This window comes from Lissotriton vulgaris, chromosome 6 (genome assembly GCF_964263255.1).
Source record: "Lissotriton vulgaris chromosome 6, aLisVul1.2, whole genome shotgun sequence".
NCBI classification, from domain to species: Eukaryota; Metazoa; Chordata; class Amphibia; order Caudata; family Salamandridae; genus Lissotriton; species Lissotriton vulgaris.
In genome coordinates this window covers 92320567-92338961 of record NC_141694.1, presented here as the reverse complement: position 1 = coordinate 92338961, position 18395 = coordinate 92320567, and the positions used below count along the sequence as shown (strand labels likewise).

At 50.4% G+C, this 18395-nt stretch overlaps 1 protein-coding gene across 3 annotated transcripts in view; it reads right to left on the bottom strand.

The window, feature by feature from the left end:
* The window catches only part of LOC147706848 (exportin-5-like), a 1626836-nt gene that overhangs the window by 1258694 nt on the left and 349747 nt on the right, over positions 1-18395 (bottom strand). The window lies entirely within an intron of this gene.

Below are 18395 nucleotides of genomic sequence, written 5' to 3'. Positions count from 1 at the left end.
CGAGGTTAGCATTCCGCCCTTCTAGAGGGACACGACATGTACGTAACTGTGAACCCCGGTTAAAGTTAACGAAAGCTCAGCTCCACAAAATGGAGGCTGCCACCACAGACACGAGTCTGACCTCCTGCTGCTGGGAGTCCTTCCAGCGAGGAGCACTTGGACAAAGGGTTTCCTGTCGAGGGCGGTGTTCGCACCGTCCCAGACAGGGTTTGTGTATTCTGGGTAGGTAGGGCTTTTGCGAGAAGGTGACTGCGGAGTGGCACCCCGGTGCTCACTACGCATCTGCCGGTTAGAACCAGTTCCAGGGGCGACAGCCCTGGCCTGGGGAAAGTCCGGCAGGGGAGAGGGGTGTAACTACCCCCCTTCCTGGTCCCACCCTTAGGGCAGGACCTAGTCATGTACCCACCCCTTTCTTTAGAATAAAGGCCGGAGCGGGGACCCTTCCAAATTAGATCATCTTTGAATCAAGAATACTTTCTACGAAAGGACTTCAAGACTCTTCTCAAGATTTCTCCCTTGTGGCTAAGGAGTAGTCACCCTGCATCAGCGGGCACCATCTAAGAACTCTGCGGTTTGCTGTAAGTCCTTCCTCAAGGAATCCGACGGCCCAGCTCGACGAGAACCGGCTTCCCTGGCACCTCTGACCTCTACCCACGTCATCAGCTCAGCTGTGATCTGTGGGTGCGACGAGACCTCGAGGGACCGGCCATCATCAGAACCCACACGCTCTTAAAACCAGCACGACCATCGAGGTAACTCTCTGGTGAGTGCTCTGGGGTCCGAGAAGCCCCGACCCTGAGCCGCTCCAGCACCGAAGTGCAGCCTCCCAGCATCTCCACGATCTGCGTGGGGCCCTTCTGCTCGCTGCTCAGCACGTTGTCTGGTCACTAGCCGCTGGCTTGTGCCCTTCTGTGACGACATCCGAGAATCATCACTGCTGGTCTGGTTGCTCCAGACCGGCCCTTGCTTCCATCTTTGCGAGAAGCACCCCGGACCCTCCTGGTCCACTCAAGACGCCATCTTAGGCCCACCACGTGGCCCTGAGAACTGCCAAGGCTTGTTGCCCCATCCTGGGCCCAGCGACGCCGACAGCATCATCCTTCGTGGGACAGCTCGCACCTCCACCGTGGTCGCCGACAACGCCTCCTGGTCCGTGAGACTGCAGAGCCTAGCGTCGCCCACTCACCTGGTCGAGGTGACGGCCAACCGGTGCCTTCCTGGTACCCTCTGACTACTGCCTAGTAGTACGAACTTGGTCCCCTCTGCTTTCAGGTTTCTTCAATCTCCGATCCAGGCTTGGATCTCTACGAACTATTCAGCACTGGTCGCCGGCCAGCAACTCCTTTTTCTTCCGGCTCCTGGCTCGTCAGCGAAGACCCCGACGCCTGTAAGACTTGTGCAGCCGCAGCCCTCGTGGCTAGGTAACTCGGCATTTCGGTGCCTGCATAGCCTCCTTACTCTAGGGTCCCGAGTCCCTCGCTTCCGACTTGCCTTATCGGGTCCGCCCGAAACCTTAACCTTCCCGTGTCCTCGGACACTTGTTTTTAAATTGTGCACTTGAAGTATTTGCTAAAGAGATTTGGTTTGTGCTTAGTACCCTGTCCTCATAAAGAGTACAGGGCTGTTGTGATTCTTAATAAATGTCCTGTTTATTTTCATAACACTTGTGTGGTGTCCTTTCACTGGGTGTTCAAGGGGTACATGTGTGGTAAACAGCTGGCTTAACACGCCCTCTCGAGTCTTTAGCCTTAGACTGCTCGTATCCACGCTACTAGGATACCTGGTCTATAGGTTGACTTACAACCAAACACCATAAGGGTCGTTGGTACGATACATAGCGGTCGCTAGAATAGCGAACGTTGCATATCGGGCCAACTTCTCACACACTGCCTATTCCGCTAGACAACGATTATTTTCGGCATCTCAAGACTCAGATGTTACGATTTGTATGGCAAGGGGGTCGGGTACGCTTTTCCTTTACGGTCTTACGTCGGCCGAGGTCGGCGTGGGACTTCCTGACTTGCAGCTCTATTACAAAGCGGCGAAACTGAGGGTCCTAGTGGAGTGGTCGCAACAAACATCTGAAAAACATTGGTTGCACATGGATCGGAGCGTGGCTGGCAGATCGGTCTGGGACTTGGCTTGGAAGCCTAAGAAGGACTGTCCATTGAACGCCTATATTAGTACCCCAACGGGTACCACGCTGAAGGTCTGGGACACAGTGGCCACAGGCGAACGCTGGACCACGTTCCCCTCGCCGTTCACACCTTTGCACTTCAATCCGGCCTTCCCGTCGGCGATACGAGAGGGGGCCTTCGATGTCTGGAGGGAGGGCGGTTGCAGGGCTCTGACCCATTTGTTTCATGGACAGGAACCCCTCACCTTTGCTAACTGTATGAGGGACTACGGGGTCCCCCCGTCGGAACAGTATCGTCATGTCCAGCTGCTTCACTGGGCCACGTCACCTGGGGTGTTGGAGGCGGCTACGAGACCCCCGTCGCCCTTTGAGGCCTTTATACTACGGACCTCTGCCATGAAAGGAGTCATCTCCTTCATATACCAACTCTTGATTAAATCGGTGGTGGCGCCCCGACCTCGCTACATGAGGCAGTGGGAGGAGATGCTGGGGAGAGATGTCTCCGATGGAGAGTGGTCGGCGTTGTGGAGAGACTTGACAGCGTTTAACCATTCGCTGCATTTGAGGGAAGCCCATCTCAAGACGCTCATGCAATGGTATCTGTGCCCAACCAGGCTCCATCGCATGTACCCGGCCACCTCTGACAAATGCTGGAGGGGATGTGGGTTCCTAGGGGACTTCCGCCACATTTGGTGGGACTGCCCGGTAATTCGACCATACTGGGAGGAGATTCTCTCGCACATCAGGACGTCCTTGGCTACCCCTTAGGACTCTATGGCCTATGTCTTGTTGGGCCTGCGTGAACCCGGCCTTGAGTATCAGACACGGGCAGACAAGAAGATTCTGTGGCTATGCCTTGGGGCTGCCAAGCTTACTTTGTATGTATGTATGCATGTATATGTATGTATAGGCATTTATATAGCGCACTACTTATCCGTAGGGTCCCAAGGCGCTTCGACCGCTGCGAAACCCTTCCTGGCTTCCCTGAGAGATGGTCCCTTAATGGGTATCTCCAGGGTGAGCCCAGGCATCCCCGGCGGTCTGGTGGGGCCGTTAGTGAAGATGAGGCAAGCTAATGCCCAGAGTTGCCGAGTGTGATCGCTGATCAGAGTGGGCACCGAGGCGAGAGAATTATCGAGTCCGCTGACCCTGGTCCAGAAACCTGCCGCGCCGGGAATCGAACCCTGGTCCCGGGCCGTCCTCTGCTCTCGGGTCTGCCGCCTCTAACCAGTGAGCCACACTACTTCACCCACTTTGGCCGCTGCTTGGAAAAAGAAAGAGGCACCAGCAATTTCCCTGTGGCACGCACGACTTTGGAAGCTGCTTAGCATGGAAAGAATGGCGGACATCTTCCTTGGCAATTTCAAGAATTTTCAGTTTCAGTGGGGACCTTAGGTTACCTACCTCTCTTAGGGCTTACCTTCGGCTGTATGTCCTGCATCTTTGCGGTCACTACACCTCTTTCAAGTCTAGTATGAATGATGGTATGTAAGTGAAGTATGTATGGAGTCACCACCCTGGGGGGGCGGGGGGTGGGGGGGGGACGGTTAGTTTTCTGGTTCTTGGGCTTGTTGAGGTGCCTGTAGCTGGGGCCATAGTTTGTTCAATCTGGTTACGAAGAATTGTGGGCTAGACAATTATCATATATGGCTCTCTTTATCGTACATTGCCCGCTGACAAGCTCACCGGAGTTATTGCTTTACTGCATACCACAGTGATTGATCGATTTTCGGACTCGATATGCTTCTGCTACCATAGTATGCCGCTGATCTTTGATTTCTGATTATGCCCCCTGCGTGGGGAAATGTGTGGCACCTCCGCAGCATTTATTTTATTTTCCTGTTTCTACTCAAAATAAAAATTTTACAAAAAAAATGTTAGTAAGTATAGGGGCTATGTGCTCCGAAATAAGTTTTACCATTGCGGGAGGGCAGGGGTCCAAAGGGGAACCTGACTTTGTGGAGAGAATAAGCTCTTTTACTTTTTCAGATGAGATTTGGCTAAATTCTGAAAAACCCCAACCAGGTTATCAGGCAAGCTATCTCTAACAACGGGATCTGTCTTAACTTGCCTAGGAAAATTTGAGTGAATCTGCAGTACTTTGTCTTCAAATAAATCTGGGCGTTTCTGAATACTGCTGTGGTCATTGGTGATTAACCAAATCCGTGCGGTGCAGATTTACCGCCGGTGCTGGGCCCTAATGAAAACAGGCGTGGTCATGATGGAACGGTTCCGTCATGAGCACAGCTCAACCGATGCTCATGACGGAACTGTTCCGTCATGAGCATTGAAGGGGTTAAGATACCAACAATGGGCCTCAACTCTATGGTGGTAGTATCTATGATCTTGCGATCTGTATTGTGATTGAAAGACATATCTTCAGCTTTTCGAACCAACTGCTTTCAATGTCTCTGCCTCATTTTTAATCTTTTGCATTTCCTCCTCTGCGTGCTGGCAGAACCAAGATTTTCCAGAAAAGAGCAAGCACATGATTTTTAATTGTGCTCTAGTTTTTGAGTAGCTGAAAAAAAGCCATTAAGATCGCCTTATGGATATCCCATGCAATATCCAGTTGTCCAATCTACTGTAGCACTAATTATCTGATAGACCACCAACACACTTTCTTGCAGCGTCTCTGTGTATTCACGCTGACTGTGTTTTGGAAGATCTTCAATGAAGGACTGCTTTCCTCTGCATAATTCACACCGATGAAGACCAAGAAGTGTAGCAGCACTTGCATTTTCAATACCATAGGCTACAGTTCCACACTTTTCTACCATCAGCATCTATTTTAATTTCTCACTCTGGATGAGCTGTGGCTTCCAGAGCTGATGCATATCTTTTTGTCACAGAGATTACTAGAACTGAGTCCGGTTTCGGTTCGGACCTCAAAAACTCAGGGTCATGCGGAGCTGGGTTATATTTTTTAAGCAATTTTGGTGTCGCTGCTCTACCAGTGGCAAGTTGTAAATTTCCTTCCTCCACTATTTTCAGAAGATCTGGAAACCATGGCAAAATAGGATCAGGAGCTGCTCTATTTTTCAAGGTTTCATGTATTGTCAAAACAGTAGACTGTGGATAATCTAGAGACATATTCAACAGATATTGTATAAATAACACCTCTTGGAAGGTTGTGATGTCCTCCCCTGGAGAGTATCTAGATGGGGAAGCCGCTGGCAAAGTTCGACTGATGTAGAGCCATCTGTAGTCATGGAGAGTGTTAAGATATTGTTGGAGATCTGAATATTTTCCTTCTTTCTGGAGAACGGCTTGAAGAGGGGGAATTATTGTCTCCTCTTCCTTATTGGAGACATTGAAGCTGGTCTTGCAACCACTCTTGGCAACATATTTAAAGGGAGGCTCTTGGAGAAGATCTTAAAAAGGATTATTGGTTTTAATATCCCAAGTGGCAACAGAGGAGAATCTGGCATAACTGGAAGGGATGCAGCAGAAAAAGGCTTTTATAAAGTCTCTACTCTCTTTTCAAGTGTAGTCGTAAATTAAGTTGTGAAAAACCTAGGAGTATTCCCACTTTTATGAGGCGACAGAAGCTTGTTGTTTTGCTTGTACAACTACACAATAACGTTTAGTGAAGGTGTGTGTTGTAGACCATGTTGCTGCTTTACAAATGTCATCTAAGGGAATGTTCCCTAAGAATGTCATGGAAGCCCCTATTTTGCGTGTTGAATGCACTCTAGGTGGAATTGTTAATGTGTGTTTTGCCTTTTGGTAGCATATTTGAATATATTTGACTATCCACCTGGCAATTCTAGCTTTGGAGATGGGGTTTCCTTTATGAGGTGGAGAGAAAGCTACAAACAGTTGGTTTGTGTTTCTAAAAGGTTTAGCTTTGTCAATTCAATAAAGTATAGCTCTTTTGACATCAAGTGTGTGAAGAGCTCCCTCTGCTACAGAATCTGGTTTTGGGGAAAAACGGGTCATTCCACAGATTGATTAAAATAGAAAGCAGAGATTACTTTGAGAAGGGATTTTGGATTTGTTCTAAGAACCACCTTGTATTGATGAATTTGTAAGAATGGTTCTTGTATGGTTAGAGCCTGGATCTCACTTACTCTCCTGAGTGAGGTGATTGCGTCAAGGAAAGCAACTTTCCATGTAAGGAACTGCAGTTCCATTTGAACCTCTGCCCAAATGAGAGGACCCATGAGCCCAATAATTAAATTCCACACTGGAGAGGGTGGGATTCTGGGAAGAATTTGCCTTTAAGGCCTTCCATAAGCACTTTGATAGCAGTACCCTAAACAATGACAAATGCAATGGCAGCAAGATGGAGTCTTATGGATATGTATGCCAGATTTCATCTTTTTAGATGCAGTAAATAGCAAATAATATTTTGAATGGAAGCATCTAGTGGGTCAATTTTGTTGTTGTTCCAGTAAATGACAAATCTTTTACATTTGGCTCCATAGCAAGCTCTAGTAGTAGGGCGTCTAGCTTCTTTAATATTGTTCATACAGTCCAGTAGGAGGTTGAGCTAACCGAAATCTAGGACTTCAGGAACCAGATTGCTATGTTTTGTTGAGCTGGATCTGGATGCCTTATTGCTCCATGGTTCTGTGTAAGAAGCTTTGGGGAAAGTTGTAGTTTTTGGTGTGAAACTACTGAGAGTTCTAGGAGTGTAGTGAACCATGGTTTCTGGGCTCATGTTGGAGCAAATAGGATCATCTTGAGTTTGCGCACTACTAATGGAATGAGCAGGAGTGGCGGAAGAGCGAACGCAAGTTTACATGACCAGTTCCTCCTTATCGCATTGCCCTTGGACAATGTGTGTGTATACCCGGGGGCGAAGGTTGGGCATTTCACGTTTGTGAGTGTGGCAAACAGATCTATGTCTGGGTGGCACCACATGTGGAAAAATGGATGAAGAACTTGTGGATGAAGTTCCCATTCGTGGTGTGTCCGACGACTGAGTAGATTCGCAACCTGATTGTGTACTCCTGGAAGATGTTCTGCTAGAAGGTATATCTTTTGTGGGATGGCCCATCTCTATATGTTTTGCGCTAGATGAGAAAGCTGCAAAGAATGTGTTCCTCCTCCTTTTTAGGTTTTGACTGGCGATGCGTACGAAGTACGCATGCGCCAAAAAACTTTATGAGTTGTGTGTGGTGTCGGGTCTACGCCCCCTCCTCCCATTGGCTAGCTCCATAAATGGAGGCTAACCATTGGGAGTTGGCTCTGTCTGTCAATCCCGGACCAGATTCCGGGGCGTTCCCGAGATTTTTTGGCTTTTGGCTACGTCAGCCGAAAGCCTGTTCTCGGGAACGCCCCCGAATCTGGTCCGGCATTGCCGGCACCCGCCTGAAGGAGAAGGAGCCTCACTTGCATTGCGTGGAGCGCTTTTGCTGACCTCTAAAGCCGGTGCCCACCCGGCATTGTCCCTTTGTTTCCCCGCCGCGGCCCCCGAAGCCGAGTTCCCCAGCCGAAGGAAGCAGCCGTCCGCCTCCAGCCAGGGCCGCGCTGGGATTGGCCCAGCCGGCCGAGCCTCCGCCGCGTCATCACTAGAGCTCCTTCCTCTGCTCTGACGCGGACACGGGCAGTCAGGTAAGTTTTCTTATTTTTTAAAAATGTACTTTTTAACCACCGCGCGAGTTCACCCCCCCCCCCCTTCCCTGCCCCCCCCCCCGCACCCCCAAGTCCCGGCTTTCCAACTCGGCCTCCTTCGCATTCCCCACATGGGACACGCAACCTCCGATCTTCACCCCCGCCACGGCGCCTCAGATGTGGTGCTGACATCACATTCCTCCAAGCGCATTCCTGGCCCGTGCCTCCGGGGCACTGTTTGTGAGTTGAGCTCTGGCCAAGTTAGATTTCTGTAATTGGCAGGGCTCGCCGGAGAATAGGAACAGAGAAGTCTTTAAATCAACACCACATTTCGGAATACTCCTCCCTCTGTCCTCCTCCTCCGGCGCTGGCTTCAGCTCCGCCCCGGGCCGCAGGGATGGTGGCTGTGGGACCCCCGCACTCCCCCGTCTGAGAGCAGCTCTCCGAGTCTCTCTGTCTCTCTCATACACACGCCGTGCTCTCTCTTCTCTATCTGCCTCGGTGTTTCTCCGTGGCTCACTCGTCCCCCTCGCACTCTCTAAGTCTTAACCCTTCCCTCACCCTGTCTCTCTGTGGCCGCCCCTCTCCGCTCCTCTCCTTCGCCAAGGCCCTCCCGCTCCTCTTTTTTAATGCTCTTATCGGTCTTTCTCCCCTCGGTGCCCCTCTCTCTCTTTCCCCGCCCTCCGCCACTCCCTCTCTGCCCGCCCCTCTCACCCTTGCGCTGTCGTTTTCCTTCTCTTCTTGTTGCTCGCTCTCCCTTCTTGCTCGCTGCCGCCTGTCTGTCCCTTCCTCACTGTCAGTCCTGGCGCTCTGCACACTCTCCCCTCCTTCGCCCCAACCGACCTCCGTCTCACGGTCCCTCACTCTCTTCCTAGTTCTCGGTGCCTGCCCCTCACACTGTGCCCTGCTGCCCGAGCACCGCGGGGGGCACAGACAGGCACGGCATGGGGGCATGACCGGATACTGCACGGGGCACGAACTGTCAGCATGGGGGCACGGACTGGCACAACACGGGGGCACGGACTGGCACCGCAGGGGGCACGGACCGGTACAGCATGGGAACACGGACCGGTACAGCATGGGGGCACGCAGGGGGCACGGACAGGCACAGCAAGGGGCATGATCGGATACTGCACGGGGCACAGACCGGTACAGCATGGGAGCACAAACAGGCACAGCATGGGGCAATGGCCGGATACTGCACGGGGCACGGACTGACACAGCATTCGGCCACGCACTGGCACAACACGGGACACGCACAGCATGGGGGCCCAGACTTGCACAGCATGGGGCATGGCCAGGTACGGCACGGAGGCACGGACTGGCAGAGCATGGGGCATAGAAAGACAGTGCACAGGGGCATAGGCAGGCGCTGGATGGATTCATTATTAGGCAGTGCACAGTGGCATGTAAAGGCAGGGTACAGGGGGATAGACAGGCACTGCATTGATACATGTCAGGCACTGCATTGGCATGGAAAGGCAGTGCACACTGCCGTGAGGAGGCACTGCAATGATACATTGTCAGGCAGAGCACAATAGCAAGCGAAGGTAGTGCACAGGGGTGTGGGCAGGCAATGCATTGATACATTGTAAAGCTGTACACAATGGCATGTAAGGTCAGGGGCTAGACAGGCCCTGCATGTGCACAGCAACGTGGGCAGGCACTGCATTGAATCATCGTCAGTGCACAGGGCGTGAGCAGGCGCTGCATCGATACATTGCACACTAGAGTATACAAAGGGCTGCTGAGACCCAGAGATGCTGTTGTGACCAGGTTATGAAGGCACCTAGAAGGCCAGAGTCAAACAAGCAGACCGCGGGCACCCAAAAAATGCCATTGCAATAGAAAACTCGATCATAAATTGCTCTTACAATAGTGGAAAATCTGCCAGAATGGCGCATTTACCACCGCAGGAAAGGAGCATTGCGAGGGCCGTCCGTGCAACATGCAGTGAGAAAATACAAGCTCAGGAGTGTGTGAGTTTTTGCAAACATTTTCCAAACTGTTTGACCATCCTAGAAGTGGGCGAATGGATGAGTGGGCGGATGGATGAGTGGGCGGATGGATGAGTGGGCGGATGGATGAGTGGGCGGATGGATGAGTGGGCGGATGGATGAGTGGGCGGATGGATGAGTGGGTGGAAGGATGAGCGGATGGATGAGTGGGTGGATGGATGGATGAGTAGGTGGAAGGATGAGTGGATGGATGAGTAGGTGGAAGGATGAGCGGGCGGATGGGTGGGTGGAAGGATGAGCGGGCGGATGGGTGGGTGGAAGGATGAGCGGGCGGATGGGTGGGTGGAAGGATGAGCGGGTGGAAGGATGAGCAGATTGATGAGTGGGCGGATGGATGTGTGAGCGGATGGATGAATAGGTGGAAGGATGAGTGGATGGATGAGTAGGTGGGCAGCTGGAGGGAGGGACGAGGGAGCGGATGTATGATGAGGTCGGCGGGCGCCTGCTTTGATAGATGAGTGGGTACCGGAATGGACAAGTGGGCAGCTGGGTGGGTGAATGAAGAGATTGGCAAGCGCATGCGTAGATAGATGAGCGGGTGGATCAGTGGCTGGGTGTTCAGATGGGTTAGAAGAATGGTTGAATTTGCTATTGTAAATGACAATGCCATTTATGTTAAAAAAAACATAAATAAAAATAATGTCAAGAGCAATGCCAATAGCTCTAACTTTAACAAAGGCAAACCCATTGCATTGTAAATGCTTGTTTGTATATAATACTTTGCTGTCATATTGTCGGTGCGGACAAGGACAGTTTCGTTGATGAAATGTGTCTGGAATGATTTTAATGCTGGAAGGATTGCCAGTAATTACAGGTGATTGATGTGGAGCACTTTTTGTTGAGGGGTCCACCTGCCCTGAATTTTATGGTTTAAGAGATGAGCTCCCCAGCCGGTGAGTGATGCGTCCGCTGTTAGCACTATCTGTGGAACTGGGTCTTGGAACAGCCGCCCCTTGAAAAGGTTTTGTGCGTTGCACCACGGCAGAGAGTGATGTGTGCGGCTGTCCACCAATACCAGATCTGAAAGTTGACCTTGAGCCTGGTTCCACTGACGTGCTAAACATTCTTGTAAAGGGCGCATCTGGAGTCTTGAGGGAGGTACTATGAAAAAGCAAGAGGTCATCATTCCTATTAGTTGCATAAACACTTAAGCTGGTAGTGAGTATTGGGGCTGAAATTTTGCCATGAGGGTTTGCATACTGGCTATTCTGAGTGGATTGGGGTACGGAAGGGATTTGGAAGTGTCTATTGGGGCTCTTAGATACTGATGTATGTGGGACGGTTTAAGATTTGACTTGGTGAGGTTTTTTGTGAACACCAAGTTGTGGAGCTGGTGAATTTTTGGTGAGTGTAGTGAACACACTGGCTGTATGACTTGGCTTTTATGAGCCAGTCGTCCAGGTATGAAAACAGATGAATTTGATGTCTTTGCAAGTGGGCTGCTACTACTGCTAGGCATTTGGTGAAGACTCTGGGTGCTGTGGTCACTCCGAATGGGAGGACCTTGAATTGATAGTGCTGACAGTCCACTACAAACCTTAGATATTTCCTTGCGCAGGGTGTATAGGAATATGGAAGTAGGCGTCCTTGAGATCTAGAGTGGCGAGACGTCGCCTTGTTGTAGTGGGAGGACTTGTTGACGAGTGACCATGTGAAAATGGTCTGATTAGAAAAAGATATTTAAAGGTCTGAGGTCCAGTATTGGTCTGAGAGTTCCGTCTTTTTTGGGGATGAGAAAATAGAGGGAGTAAAACCCTGTTCCTTTATGCTGAAGGGTAATTGGTTCTATTGCATGCTGTTGAAGAAGTGAGAGACCTTCTTGTTTGAGAAGAGTTAGAAGTTCCATGGACATTGGACGTTGTTTGGGAGGTATGGTTGGGGGAGTTGCGGTAAGTTCCAGTCAGTAACCATACTGGATAATTTGTCTTACCCACCTGTCTATAGTGATGGAATTCCAGACAGGTAGGAACTGTGAGAGTCTTCCTCCGACCGGAGTGGAATGGTCTGGAGGGAGAGGCGGGGAGTCATTGTTTGGTAGTAGGGGAGGTTCGGTTGTAATTACCTCAGCCTCTACCCTTGTTGTTATTTCCTTGGTACCCACCTCTAAAATATGCCTAGTTGGGGGATGTTTGTGTGAGACTTCTGTAGGAGGAAGCAGTGTCTGTGCTAATGTTTTTGGATCCGCCCCTATAAAAGGGGCGACAAAAGGAACCTGTGGTGTTTGGGATTGTAATGCTCCCATTGATTTAGCAGTTTCTATAACTTTTTTCATTTTCTTCAAAGCGGTATCCACAGCTGGGCCAAAGAGGTGTTCTTGATCAAACGGATGATTCAAGATAGTTGTTTGCACTTCTTGTTTAAAGCCAGAAATGCGCAACCATGCATGTCTGCGAAGTAAGACACTGGTGTTGACTAATCTAGATGTGGTGTCTGCTTCATCGAGGGCACATTTGGTGGATTCATTTGTAATTAACTTGCCCTCTTGGATCAGATCCTTGGATTTGGCTTTATATTGGTAAGGTAAATGTTGAATAAGATCTTCAAGCTCATCGTAGTGAGCCCTGTCATATCTGGCAAGAAGTGCTTGTGTATTCGCTATTCTCCAGTGATTGGCTGCTTGGGAGGCAACTTGTTTGCCTGATGCATCTAGCAGTTTAGACTCTTTGTCAGGAGGTGGGGCATCAAAGGAGGTTTGAGAATTAGCACGTTTTCTTGCATTTGAGACTACCAAAGAATATAAAGGGAGTTGTCCTTTAATGTAAATTGGATCGTTAGGGCCAGGTTTATATTTTTTAGCAATCAGAGGATTGAGAATCCTGGTCCTGACAGGGTCTTTAAATATGCCTGGTGCATGTTTAATGACTAATAAACAAAAGGAGAGTAAGGGTATGACAGGTCACTCTCTTACCCCAAAGGAATAATTACATAAACAACTAAAGAGTGATAGAACAAAACACCACTTACAAGGGAGACTCTTGACGTGGTAAAAAACAAACAGGAAGCGAAGGAGAACCAAAAGTAGGTTGAGTAAGAACCCTCACTCACCACCTAGTGGTGACATGCTTCATCACTGGGTTCCCACTGGAAAGACCTAGCGTCTTTCCAGTGTGCTACGACGCCTGTTTTACAGCGGAGCTGGTTGTTGTGAGTGTTGAGGGTGCAGACAGAAAAACCAAATTGTGCTAAGTGATTGCAAATATTTAAAAAGTGCGTAGTTGTGACGGTAAACTATTTTATTAAAGCCGATTTTGACCCAGGCAGCAAATTGCTGGGGTCTGTACTTTCAGAGGACGACAGTCTCTCCTCATAGGCAAACGCGGTGGAGGGAAAGCTTCACGTCGCGTATATTCACGCTGACGACTCCCCGTCTGGGACCTAATTAGTCAACACCGCGGCCCGGAAGAACGGCCCTGTCGTCCTCTGAAAGTACAGACCCCAGCAATTTGCTGCCTGGGTCAAAATCGGCTTTAAGCCGTAAGTATTTTGGAACAATTTTCCTCATATTTAAACTTTTTTCACATATTATTCCTCACGGCTGGGTGCACCTTAGTGTGTGCATACCACCGGAGGATCACTGTTCTTTGGTCCTGACGAAAGCTGAGCGACTTGGGCTCACCCACAGCAGAAACATGTCGACCATTTCTTTCACTCAGTGGACTAGGTGTCTTTAGTTATTGAGACCTACCCTATGTTTCCACTTTAAATTGTTTTTAACCAGTGCTGGTTGGACTTTGAATAAAATAGTTTACCGTCACAACTACGCACTTTTTAAATATTTGCACTCACTTAGCACAATTTGGTTTTTCTGTCTGCACCCTCAACACTCACAACAACCAGCTCCGCTGTAAAACAGGCGTCGTAGCACACTGGAAAGACGCTAGGTCTTTCCAGTGGGAACCCAGTGATGAAGCATGTTTAATGACACCTTTAAGCATAGGTAACTTCTGTACTGATTTTTGTGACTGAGCACATGTATCACGTAGGAAGTCCTCTTCCATGGGGTCTGAATGCAGTTCAAATCTGTGATATTGCGAAGTCCTAATAATGAGTAGACTAAAACATGTATTGTTGTCTTGCGGGGATGGCCTACATGGGTACACATCTGTATCAGGAATGTCTGGAGGATCTGTGAGAGTATTGTAATCATCCGATGTATCCTGTGGTGGAATAGAGTCATCATCAGAGTCATCTAAAGGATCCTTATCGTGTCCACCCCGTCCCCTACATCATCCTCATCCCGTGGTGGTACGGGTAAGTATAGAAGTATTGGAGAGAGTGTATAGGAGACAAAGGTTTCGTAGGAAGAACAAGAGAAGAGAGTCTTAAGGGTGAAGTTGCAAAGTCTCTTATCTTCACAGGTACCTCAGGAGAGTGTGAGGTATCTGATTTTCTCTTCTTTGCTGGAACATTGACAATATGGCCTGTTTTAGAGTCAACATGTAACGTCTTTTGTTTCGGATGGATAGGATTTGGCCGAAACAGTTCTTCCTGGTCTTGGTCTGCTTTCAGTGCTGATTTTTTCGGTTCCGGTCGTGGTTTTGATTTAGACTCTGGAGCCCTAGAAGGGGGTTTGTGTTCCTTCAGCTTCGATGTTGGTGTCTAGTCCGAAAACTTCTTCGGACCCAAAGGTTATGGGTGTTGTTTCGGTTCAGAGGCCTTATGGTGTTTTGGTGCCGAAGATTTCGATACAGAGGCCTTTTTGGGTGTTACGGAAATAGGGTGTGTCCCTGTTTTCCGTACCAATGGTGCTTTATGGGTAACCAGGTGCAGCTTGCTCAGCCCGAGCTGCCGGAAGGCTTTTCTTTTGAATTTAGAGCCGTGCCCAGAGGTGGGGCTTCTGAAATTTTCTTTCGGTCTTAAACTAGGCCTTCAGGCAAAGTTTTGACCGGAGCGTTTTGTTTTTTGGGTGGGGCAGGGGCATGGACGCTTGTACTCACTAGTTGACCTGGAGTGATGTGATCATCGGAGTAGGTGACGTCAGCTTCAGACATGATCTCAAGCTCTTCCGAAATCTCTGCCTCTGGAACATCAGGGCCTTCGTCGAAAAAATGTCTACCGGCACCGGTGCAGCCTGTTGAGCCATAACGTGTCGTCGAGCCCAGGGATCACGAATAGTCTTCTTGGAGCAAAAAGAAGCACAGGCCTGGCAATCCTTTTCCTTGTGTTCTAGTGAGAGGCAAAGGTTGCAGACCTTGTGGTGGTCACTGTGTGGAAATGTAGCTTCACGCTCTGGGCATTTTTTTTAAATGGAGTCCTTTCCATTAGCTGTACGGGTGAATTGCGCCGAAAGGCCCAGTGGCCCGCGTCGACGACCGGAATCGAGGATTTTAAGGTTAGCGCTTCGTAGGGCACACAAACGAAACACTACCGTCGAGTGTTCATGGGTGCCCGTCGAAAAAAGTTTGGAAACACGGTGCCGAGCGGGAGCACAGCAGGTCACATCCAAACTTGATGGCGGAAAAAAACAATCTAAAGATGGAGTCGATGCCCATGCGTATTATCGTCCAAAGGAGGAGTCCCCTATCTTGTGACTACAAAGACGTCTTCCAAGACAACAACAAAGTGCAAACCTCCGAGCCCAACACCAAATGGGGATCTATGCAAATATATGTATTCTGCAGCTCATATGCCTCGAACATAGTGTTATTGGTTCAAAGGTAAGTACTTTGCTGTGGGATTTGGTGTTCTGGGGTTAGACTCAGGGGTCTGCCAGGGTGAATGATGCACTCTTGTTACTCCCTCAGCAACACTCGGGCAGCCGGGTGCAGTGTGCTGAGGCCCAATGATATCCAATGGGGGATAAGGGCCCGCCGGTTGCTGGCTGCTGACTAGCAGGCCACTGGGTTGCGGGAGCAAAGCTCCTGGACTTAAACTCAGGGTAAATGGGGGTTTAGGCCAGCACAAAAGATGCACCCTCAGCGACACTGGGGTGCAGAGTTCTGTTTTGGTGTCAGAAGCCCTGCAGCTTTCAATGGGGAGTCTCTGGTTTGCAAAAGCACTGCATGCTCGGGTACGAAGGTCTTCTGGGGGTGAGCAGCACTTGGGGAGGTAAGTTAGGATCTTGGGGGTTGGTTAGGCACTGTCAGCTGGACCACCCCAGGCCGTGGTGTATCAGTTGCAAGGGTGCCTTTTAGGGCCGGATATTCTTACCCGCTCCTGGCTGCGGTTGCGGGGGACCTTCTGGTTTCAGGCTGCAGGCGTCAGCCTCAGGCAGGTCATGGGTTGCCGGATCTCAGGTCAGGATCGCAGGGGGGACCGCCTCTTGGTGCTGGGTCACTCGAACTTGAGCCGCGGGCGTCGGTTGCATACCCGCGGATCCTGCGGAACTGGAGTCTGTTTCAACAAATCCGGTGTTCAATGGTGACAGAGTCTTTGGGATTGAAGGCAGGCAGGTCCTCCGGGTTTGTCGAGGTTGCTGGCTGCAAAAGACACCAGGATTTTGCTGGAGCAGGTTCACAGTGGAGACAGGCTTGTAAGGCTGTGTCCAAGTCAGTGGGCGTCCTCCTATTGTTAGCTTTGGCACGGCTGTTCCGTCCATCTTCTTCTTTTCTTCTTGCAGGTTCTTGTCTGAGGAAGCAAGGTTCAGGGATGCCCCTAAATAGTAGATTTAGGGGCGTTACAGGTAGGAAAAAGGTTGGGACAAATGGGCCTCTTCCCTGGGGTAGGTACACCCCCCTATTGTGCCACCCTCCAGTGGGAATGGGGCATAAGCCTATCCCTGGTTGGCTGGGTCCCCCCATCTGCAAGATGGCAGGGACTGAGAGTTGTGCTTCACCTTACCTCTCCCACCTAAGGAGTGGAGTTGGCAGAGGTGGGCACACCCCCTTCCTCACTTGTTTTTCCCGCCGGTTCTCACGCCCAAAGTGAGGGTCAGGACCAGTTGCTGAAAGTAGCAAGTGGGCTGGGGAAGCTCACAAAGGTGGCAAGCCTTTGAAGCTTCCCCTTCGTGAACCCTGCCCATCCTGGGGGAGGAGACTTGGTACTTCGTCCCAGGATGTTCATTGTTTCAGACCCCCGAGAGCAGCAGGCTCTCGACTCAAGGATCCAGAAATATTTTTGGTGGTGGTAGCTGAAAGCAGCCACTCAGGATGGACACTAGTGGTAGGCCGTTTTTCAGGGGGCATCTCTAAGATGCCCTAATTGTAAATTTTTCTTTAAATCCCACATGGTCATCAGTGTGGGTTTAATGTGCCAAGACGTTTAGTACCAAATGTAGGAGAGTAGGGTCTGCAATCCTATGATCACCCAGATTTTTTGCTTTTGTTTCACTGGTTTACGACTTTCTCTGGCTGTGGGCCTGCCAATCAGACCCACAGCCTGGCTGTTCTCTTTCTAAATTACGATATGTACCCTAGGTGCATTTACCAATTGGTACTGGGCCACCTTATCAGACCCCGTAACGCAGGGCATAGGTGTACCCAGGGCCGCCAGGGGCTGCAGCATGTATTATGCCACCCCTGGCTGGCCTCCTAAATTTGACACAACTGGCTGCATGACAGCTGGGGCAAAGTCGTGTAATCACCCTTTGCTTTAGGTATAGTAGCTCTATATCTAACCATACAATGGACACCCGAGTTCCTATCAGTCACTCCTATGGCAGGCCTTGACAATCCTGAAGGCAGAGTGCGTGGGCTCGTGTGAACTAGGTTCTGGCCCGAGCCGAGCCCGGTTGCAGCTTGCGGAATCAAGACCCAATGGCTGTTCCATGATAACGCGTACCACATCGGTAACTTCGGTGTCGCGTTATCAAGGCATGTCGAGTAAGGTGTCATACGAATCGGGATGCTGCCCCCTCCCCAATTCTGGCGACGAGGTTAGAATTCCGCCCTTCTAGAGTGACACGACATGTACGTAACTGTGAACCCCGGTTAAAGTTAACTAAAGCCTCAGCTCCACAAAATGGATGCTGCCACCACAGACACGAGTCTGACCTCCTGCTGCTGGGAGTCCTTCCAGCGAGGAGAGCTTGGACAAAGGGTTTCCTGTCGAGGGCGGTGTTCGCACCGTCCCAGACAGGGTTTGTGTATTCTGGGTAGGTAGGGCTTTTGCGAGAAGGTGACTGCGGAGTGGCACCCTGGTGCTCACTACGCATCTGCCGGTTAGAACCAGTTCCAGGGGCACCAGCCCTGGCCTGGGGAAAGTCCGGCAGGGGAGAGGGGTGTAACTACCCCCCTTCCTGGTCCCACCCTTAGGGCAGGACCTAGTCATGTACCCACCCCTTTCTTTAGAATAAAGGCCGGAGCGGGGACCCTTCCAAATTAGATCATCTTTGAATCAAGAACTACTTTCTACGAAAGGACATTCGAGACTCTTCTCAAGATTTCTCCCTTGTGACTAAGGAGTAGTCACCCTGCATCAGCGGGCACCATCTAAGAACTCTGCGGTTTGCTGTAAGTCCTTCCTCAAGGAATCCGACGGCCCAGCTCGACGAGAACCGGCTTCCCTGGCACCTCTGACCTCTACCCACGTCATCAGCTCAGCTGTGATCTGTGGGTGCGACGAGACCTCGAGGGACCGGCCATCATCAGAACCTGCACGCTCTTAACCAGCACGACCATCGAAGCAATTCTCTGGTGAGTGCTCTGGGGTCCGAGAAGCCCCGACCCTGAGCCGCTCCAGCACCGAAGTGCAGTCTCCCAGCATCTCCACGATCTGCGTGGGGCCCTTCTGCTCGCTGC